At 45.0% G+C, this 8,833-nt stretch overlaps 1 long non-coding RNA gene across 1 annotated transcript; it reads left to right on the forward strand.

Annotated features, from left to right (window-relative positions):
- Positions 1-1,104: 1,104 nt before the first annotated feature.
- Positions 1,105-7,717, forward strand: LOC138437691 (uncharacterized). The gene is made up of 3 exons (XR_011256114.1): positions 1,105-1,213; positions 5,495-5,650; positions 6,871-7,717. It is a non-coding gene; the product is annotated as an uncharacterized lncRNA (long non-coding RNA).
- The last annotated feature ends 1,116 nt before the right edge of the window (positions 7,718-8,833 follow it).

Consider the following 8,833-nt stretch of genomic DNA (forward strand, 5'->3'; position numbering starts at 1 on the left):
CGGGAAAAGAGGCAGACTGGGCAGTATGCAAGTGAAGAGCCCTGGACCCTATGACTACCCGCGTAACTTCTATCAATCTTGTAAACTTCCTAAGCCTCCGTTTTGCCCTAAGAATGGGAATTAGCAGAATGAACCTCGTACTTTGGTTGTGAGGTAACTAAACCACCGACACACTGTTTTGCACCTGGAAGCACCCAATAGTTATGAGCTGTTCTTTATTAATATTAAATAACAACTGGAAGGAAGGACGTTGCCTGCTTACCCACCTCGTGGGCCTGGAGTCGGCTCTGAGGCAGGAGAGCGGCGCGCACAGCGCTGGCCTGGGCGGGGCCTGGGCGGGGCCTGCGCAACCTCCCGGCCTCCCCCGACACAGGCCCGCCCACTTCTAGACTTTCGCCCCCCTTCCACGGAGGCGGCCCCTTACCTCGTCGGTGTTCTGGAACTCCCTAGACAGAAGTGCGCAGATCTTCGAGGGGTTCCCTGCCTCCCCCTCCTTTTAGCCAAGGGCTGAGACTTCCTCATCTACGGATGGTTCTGTCAGAGTAAAAAATTACTGGACTCCGAGAAAGATGAAGGCCAGCCTTTTATTTTGATTAGAAACAATCCCGGAGGGGAGAATGGATACATGTATATGTCAGGCTGAATTCCTTCGCTGTTCACCTGAAACTATCACAACACTTTGTTAACTAGGTTATACCCCAATACAAAATACAAGTTTAAAAAGAAAGAAACAGTCCCAGAGGTGACGTGATTTGCCCAAAGTCGGCAACTTCCTGAAATTAGAAACCAATCGGAAGACTTCCATGTGGGTGTTCTTTCCGCTGTTATCAGGTTACCTCAGAGCCTTAGGATCTGCTTTTGAAAAGGAATGAAGAGGTCGGTTAGGGAAAGCCACTGAAGGAAAAAATACTCGGATTTGGTAACTGCTTATGGCAGGGGTTGAAAGAGTCGGGGGTGATACAGTATGTAATCGGCTTCCCCCCAAAAAACACAGTGTAAATAATTTTAGAATTGTTTTAGCTCATGAATTTTAGTCGAGTGCATCTTCGGGCGGGGAGGGGGGGAACCTAACCTGTTTTATTTACCCAGCCAAGTGCCTAATGCAGAGTACCTAGTAAACGTTTGCCATCTGAATGACCACGTGGCTGGGCGCGCCCCATCCACCATCGAGGTGCTGGAGGGTTTGTGGAGCCAAGCCCCACCTGGGAGGCACGTACGTCTGTCTTTTCCAATTTTTCTCAGTTATGGCTTTGCCCTGAATATTCTTTGTTCATAAATCCTTGGCTGCATCTCTTGATTATTTCCTTAGGATATTTTCCTCGATGTGGGATTACTGTGAAGGGTATGCACACATTTAAGGCTCTAGATTCAGAATCCCTCCAGCCGTGCAAGAATGAGTCAGCTTCCCAGCGAGCTGGTGTGCGGTAGACGACCAGTGAAATTAGGCACCTTCTGCCCCGAGAGGGGAAACCTAAGGGCAACCATTGTTTGGAGCAATTTGACCTGAAGATGTAAACATCTGAGCCTTCCTAGAGAGGCTCCCCCTGGGCCAGGGAGGGGAGCTCTGATTTATGCCTTTCCCTCTGCTACTTTCATTTCCTGATGAGTTAATATTTTAAAACTAATGAAAAACCAATATATGTGTCTTTAAGGACAGCAAGAGAAGGTAGAAGTGGGGAAACTATTTTAAGTTAAAGTCCTGGAGAAAGGGGAGGGGTGAGTGGTGAACTGTGAAACGTTTCCAGAAGATGAGAGGTAAGTCCTTGGGGGTCTGTTGCCAGTCTGGAGGGGCCCAAGGTGGGGTCTAGAGACTTTGTATGTGAAAGGCTGCTCTTTGGTTGTGGAACTTATGAGGACAGTGGTCCCCGAAGGACCTGGAAGGGGCTTTTAAAGCACTTTGGAGGCTCACAGTTAAATCTCCAGGGACAAAGGAAAGCGGTAAGGAAGTGGAGGGAGCCATGCAGCCCAGGCTGCTCTCAGAGTGCTGAGAAGGGAGCTTGTGGTTTTCCCAGAGAAGAGGCAACCAGGAGCCGGGGAGCTTTTCTTGGTTTATTAAACAGTGAGGACTTCCCACCCTGCTAGAGCCAGGAACCAGCCCCAGCTCTTTAGAGGTCCATCAGGTTCTTTTTCAAACCATACGGAGGAGGAGAACTATTTTACAAATGTTTACAGGCAGTTTTATTTACTAAACTAGCTCTCATTTACTCGCAACTAAATTTGTAGTCTTAATTGCCATCATTAGCATTTTTCTTGATAATAAACATACAAGATGTGTTTTATAGTTGATGGGGTTGTTTTTTTTTTAATTAGCTTTGTGGGGGAGTTTATTTTCTTGATTGCTTTAAATTTCCTATTAAAGTCTTAAATTTAACAATCAGCTTCTCACAGTTCAGCAATCTACGAATTTTTCTGTCACTTTAATTCTGAAAGAGCTTAGGCCAAATATGAACCAGCAGTTCTCAGAGGTTTAAATGAGTGATTTCAAAATCTTGTCACACTTCAAAATCACTTCGCTACTTTTAGAAAAAAAATTACAGTTGCCCCTGCCTCGTTTTTGAGAGACTAATTTTATAGGGTTGGGACATCCCCTGGAACTGGTTTTTTTTTTTTTTTTAAGCCTCCTTGGTGATCTTTTAGGGAACTGATGCCTAAATGTTTATCTATTCTGTTTGTCTTTTAAAATAGGATTTTGAAATGGCAGCTTTAACTTCTAAAATATTAAATCAATTTGCATTTTTGGAGAACATTCCTTTTCACCTCTCTCCCCACTTGGCCCAGGCTTCAGCTCTCCAGGCTCTGCAGTCCTTGCTTGACACTTAAACTGCCCTGTGTTCTCTCTGGTTCCTATGACTCCTGGTTTTCCTTCCTGGCAGCATATTTGGGACTTTCTGTTGTTCACTGGCCTCTCTTCTTGTACTGTCTTTTAAAGCACTGTTGCTGCTTAAGGTATCCTGGATCCACTCCCACGATGGATCATTGATCAGCATTTGGGTGCTTACTGTTCTCTAATCTGCATCTCTCACTCTTTCTGTGGGAAGCCCTCCAGATGCCCACGTCAGCTGCCTAGAGAGCACCTACTCTCACAAAGCACCTCACACTCCCTGTTTTTCAAATATTGAGCTCCTCACCATGTTTGTCCCATGGTTTCATATCTCAGAGAAAGGCTCTCCCAAGTTTTTCAAGGAGAAACCTGGGGATACCAGAGACTCTGCTGAACTTGCATCCTACCAGGTGGCGACAGTCAGTCTCTCAGCCTCACAAATTCCAGCTCCTTCGAATCTCTAGACTCCATTTTGTCCCTTCAGTCACTCCTTAGATCAAAATTCCCCAATGGCCTGCCTCATTCTCCCCACAGTGTAATCAGTTTTAGTCCCCAGCTTTAAGTTTTCCATCCTCCCAGGATAAAGTTCACCTTCACAAACCTGGGTTAAAAGGTTACACACCCTCTGGGCCCTGCTGGTCTCTCCACCACACCTCTCCTCCCATGGAAGGCACTTTCCCCACAGCCACACTGAGTTACAGCTGCAGCACCCCTCCTGGCCACTTCCCCCCACCCCCCACCCCCCCTTCTAGTCAATTTCTCTTCACTGTTCAGGTCCCAGCCTAGACACTGACAGCCTTTGAGATGGCCTCCTGCTATTCACGCCTTTGAGTGTGAGCTGGACTTCCTGATGTGATTCTGGAGAAGAGAAGATGGCCAAAGTAACAGGCTGCTCCTTTCAGGCACCCTCCCCCACCTTACCTGCTCTGTAGGAAGCTAGTTGCCCTGTTGAAATGCCCTGTGACGCAGGGGAGGGCTCCAGCCAACTGGACTGGAACTGACTCCTGTCAGTAACTGCAAGAGTGAGCTCAGAACTGGATTCTCCACCAGTTGAGCCTTCAGCTGAGAGGACGGCCTTGGCCAATGGCAGTAGTGCCCCACCTCCCCATAAAAGGCCTTCAGCCTGGGGGCACCTGGCTAAGCCACACCTGGATTCCTGACCCCAAGAAACTGAGATAATAAATGATAGGCCTTAGGCCTGGGGGCACCTGGCTAAGCCACACCTGGATTCCTGACCCCAAGAAACTGAGATAATAAACATAATAAACGTTTGTTGGTGAAGCAACTCTGCTTTTGTTAATTTATTACAGAGAAATAGATAACCAGTACCTCCTCTGGACCCCTGCCCTTCCTTCACACCAACTTCAGGGTCCTTCTGAGTTCCAGTTTCCACCTATCATGATCAGAACTTAGCCTTAGTAATAGAATTAAGATTTGTCCTGATCTCTGCCTCCAAACTGCAGACTATGGGGAAAAGTAGGATAGGAGGGAAGAAGGTCCCATTTCCTTCCAGAGACCCTGAATCCCACCCTGCTCCTACCACACCCTGGCACACCACAGCATCACAAAGAGCACATGCCCCAAGGAAGAGGCTCAGGTAGCAGAGCCACGCCTGCAGTCCCCACCTCCCGGCCAGTACACACTGGGCCCACAGGCCTTTGTGGGCACACTGCCCTCTCTGAGGAGGAGGGTAGAGAATGGAGTCTCTCTTTGCTCTTTCGCACACAGCCTCAGGCCATGCTTTTGCCAGGGATCTGAGTAGGGGGAGCTAAATGGCAGGTGGGGAAGGAGGGCCGCCCAGTTCCTCCAGCCAACTTAACTGTCACACTGTTCCAGGTGTGGCGGGGAGGCCCTGCCAAAAGCGAAACAAAACAAAAACCCCACTAGCCCAGGGTGCTTCCTGCTGCTTTCACTTTCCTGTGACTCAAAGCACAGGTCACTCGCTATCTCAGACCTATCCCTGAGCTCTGAATACAGTTCCTGGTTCCCAGCACCCTCCTCAGGGCAGGTATCAGCACTTCCGGCCCTATGCCTGCTGTACGAGGAAGGTGGCATCTCCCGAGGCCCCGCCCCCCACCCCTGCTGCCAACCAGCCGACATCTCTATTGTGCCCAAGCTGGATGAATCAATGTTTGAGAGACATGCCTGGGTATGAACACTTCTGTATTTCAAAAGAAAAGATTCTAAATAACACTGCACGCACGCATGGTGTGGGCTTCTGCCCTGCCCCACTCCCAGCAGTTTTCCTCTGGGCCCTTCCTCCTGCAGTGGCTTTCTGCTAGCTGCTGTCTGTGGCTAAAAAGGTTCTGCTCTAGAATGTGGTAGTGTGGTCATGGGAAGCACACAAGTTTGAGGGCGCAGGTCTGCTTTCAAAGCTGGATTCTGTCCTTTAGGATATCTGACCCTGATTGTGTTACTATCCAGCTAGGCCTCATACTCTGGATGAGGTCAGCTAAAAAGCTGTTTGCCCCAGTACTGTGATTAGATGAAATAAACCATGAATATGACTATGCAAGGCATCTGTAGTAGTAAGTGTTCAATAATTGCTTCTTGTGTGTTTTAAAAGGACTTTAACCATCCTTGTAATTTTTCCTTGGAAATTAAGCTAAAGAAGATTGTTGATGTCTAGTTGACAAAGTGTCACTTTAGGTTTTTTGTTTGTTTTTTTGGCAGGAGGTGGAGTAGGAAAAGATTGAAGGGTTAGGGGACCACTGTTTTACTGGTTTCTAATCTGACTCTCCCATCTGCTGTTCTGGGCAATACAGTAGAAACAGCTGCTCAAATGCACAAGGAATGGATGTGCCTGAACCTGCCTCTGACTCCCAGGTGGTAAGGTGTTTTTCGTGTTTGTATTCAGGCCCCTGTGCCTCTGCTTTGGCCCTGTCACAGATGAAAGGGAATTGCTCATATCACTAAGAGCATGCAAACACACTCAGCCATTAGAGGCAGGTATACAGACTCAATTTCCAGATCAATAAACAGCTTGACTTCAAAAATTAAGTGCATTCGACTTTCTTTTCACTGCCCAGAGTATACACGGGGTCGAATAACAAGTCAGTAGTCTTTTCAAATCAGTCCAGTTTAAGTCTAGAGCATGCCAGTGCCTGCGTGATGAGAAGAAGTGTCAGACACACTGTGGTGAGATTTTTAGATATTTACATCGACTATAGAAGCATCTACACCCACAGAAAATTCATTGTAATTGTTCATCTTTTTCTCAACAATGTGAAAAGTTACCATAGTGTGGTAAACCTAGGTTTAATCAAAACCAGATCAAAATTTGAGTCCTGAAGTCAACATACTTACTTCCTTGATACCATAAAGAGGAAGGGGAAGTATAACAAGATATTTTAACAGTGGAGAGGGAATCTGACATTTTTGTATAAAGTCCACACTTCAAATAATACTCTAAAGGGGCATCTACTCTCACCTAGTCCCTAGCAACTGTGTCTGAACTTGCTCTTCACCACAGCCACTTAGAGTCGTTTGCCGTTTAAAATGATAAATACCAGTCATCACGTATAATCATTGGTAAGACACTTAAAGAAAGCAAAATAAAGATGTCAGGGAAGGAGGCTGACAGGATTTGACTGGTTGCTCAGACAGGACTGCCTGACTTTATTTAAGTCATAATGCCCAGATCCTCAGCTTTGAAGATCCCCAAACTCCCTATTTTGCTGTATTGGAGGTAAATCACTAGGGCTCACAGTGGGAGCTAACAGTAACTAAACTCCTAAGAAACTTACGTGCAAAACCAGCTGCCAATTTATAGGTTCATAGTAAGAAACTGTAATACCAAGAGATCCAAATGGTCAGCCCAGTCTCCCTTATGGGAATAGACATAAGCAGTGGGCAGCCACGTGTTAGTCTAGGATAATAGAAGACAGAGACCAGGAGCTCACAATCAGGATCTGAGAGGTCAAGAAGCCCTTCACTATCGTGATAAATGAATGCCCGTGTTATAAAACAGTATGTCCAGTGTAGCCCCCACTTTGATTATTTGTTTATTTTTCTTTTTTGGGTGTGCTGTGTGGCTTGTGGGATCATAGTTCCCCAATCAGAAATCGAACCCAGGCCTTCGAGAGTGAAAGCATGGCATACTTACCACCGGACCACCAGGGAATTCCCCCACCTTTGTTTAAAAATACAAACAAACCTGGAAAAACATACATCATGATGTCTTAATAGCAGTTATAATCTCTCTGTAATGGCATTATGAGCAATTTTAATTTTTCTTATCTCCACTTTAAATTTTTTCCACAAAGTAATTATGAGTTCCTTTTGAAGAGAGAAAATAAAGGATAAGTTAAAAGTTCAACTTTAAAGTCTTTGTTAAGTAAATCATGAAAATCTACATGGAAAGCTATGCTGTCATTAAATATCATGTTGGAGAAGAGTTTTTAATGCTTGAGGAAGTATTAATAGCAGTTAATATTTGTGAGGCACTTACCATGTGTTAGGTACATGTGCTTTATGTGTCTGAGCTCACTTAATTCTGTACCAAGCTTGCAAGGTAGGTGAGAAAGCTGAGGCCGAGAAACATGAAGAATCTTGCCAGCGTCACCCAGCTGATCCCAAGGTCAATCTTCTCTTCCATAAAATGAGTTCCCTTCCTGACATTAACTCATCAGATTGATATTTGAATTCAAGAAGATAACAAATATAAAGAAGAGAATCCAGCGTCCATAACGGGCATCAGCAAACTTCAGCCACTGTCCAAATCCAGCCCTGTCACCTGGTTTTGTATTTTGTATGAGCCATGAGCTAAGAATTGTTTTCACAGTTTTAAATAGTTGGGAAAAGTCAAATCAGAAAGAGAATAGTATTTCATGACATGTGAAAATTACATGAAGTTCAAATTTAAGTGTCCAAAAATAAACTTCTACGGGAACACTATCAAGTTTATTCTTATTTGTCTGTGGATGCTTTTCTGCTCTGCTGGGATGAGTAGTTGAGACAGAGCCTGAACCGCAAAGCTTAAGATATTTACTATCTGACCCTTTACAGAGAAAGTTTGCCAAAAGCCCCAGGTGAGGTCTAGCACGGATTATAATAGTTACATGAAGCCTAGTATTAATCAGTTAAAGCAGTGGTCTCTGACTTTGGCCGCACTTCAGAAGCTCCTTGCATGCTCCACTGGTCGCCCTACCCTGCTCCCCTGCACAATTACTGCTTATCCTGTAGCAAGGTAGTTGGGAAGTTTGTATTTTCATGTGCAAACTGTGTCTGATATGTTTGTGTTTACATATATATCCTATTTAATTTTGACAATAGTCCAATGACACCAGTTTTACAGATGAGGAAACTGAGGCTCACAAAATGAAGGTAGTTTGCTGAAAAAGTATATAGTTTAGCCAATGGCAGTAATACCAGTTTTCTGGAGCTGGTTTAGTGAGTATTCCTACTACACATGCTGTCTCTCTGCACCTCTCTTGCTGTTTCACATGCTTTGTTTATTCTCTACAACCGTTGATCACTTCATATTTGGGGTTGGCACCCCAATCCCACATAAAAATCAAACGAGTCCACTAAGAGTAGTAGCTAATCCTCTGGCCAACCACAGTTTACTAATGGGCAAAAACTAACCTCCTTTCAGCCCCAGGTAACATTTAAATCTCAGTGTATTTGAACCCAGTTCTTCCGAAACTGACCTTGCTGTCTTATTGAGGGACACTGTTGGTGGATATTCTCAGTGGAGGCAAGCACAATGGCAGGTTGATGGGGATTTCTGTCTGGATAGGTGTGACTCCATTAAAAACCACACTATGCAGACTTTCACCATTCCACAGGGCACTTGTGTAATCTTGCATGCGCTCATTTTTACAAAGTGAAAATGGCTTTTCCTTTGTACTTTTGCAGTTGAGTACCTCATGCTTGCTGGTAATGCCAACTCATAGCAAATGAAAGATCCATAAATACTGTTAAATCCAGTGGCAGAGTGTTTATTGATGCGAAGTGTATTAGTAAACTTTGATTCTATTATTTTTTCTTCTTCATGTAGAAGATGTACTT

Source organism: Ovis canadensis, chromosome 3, assembly GCF_042477335.2.
Source record: "Ovis canadensis isolate MfBH-ARS-UI-01 breed Bighorn chromosome 3, ARS-UI_OviCan_v2, whole genome shotgun sequence".
NCBI classification, from domain to species: Eukaryota; Metazoa; Chordata; class Mammalia; order Artiodactyla; family Bovidae; genus Ovis; species Ovis canadensis.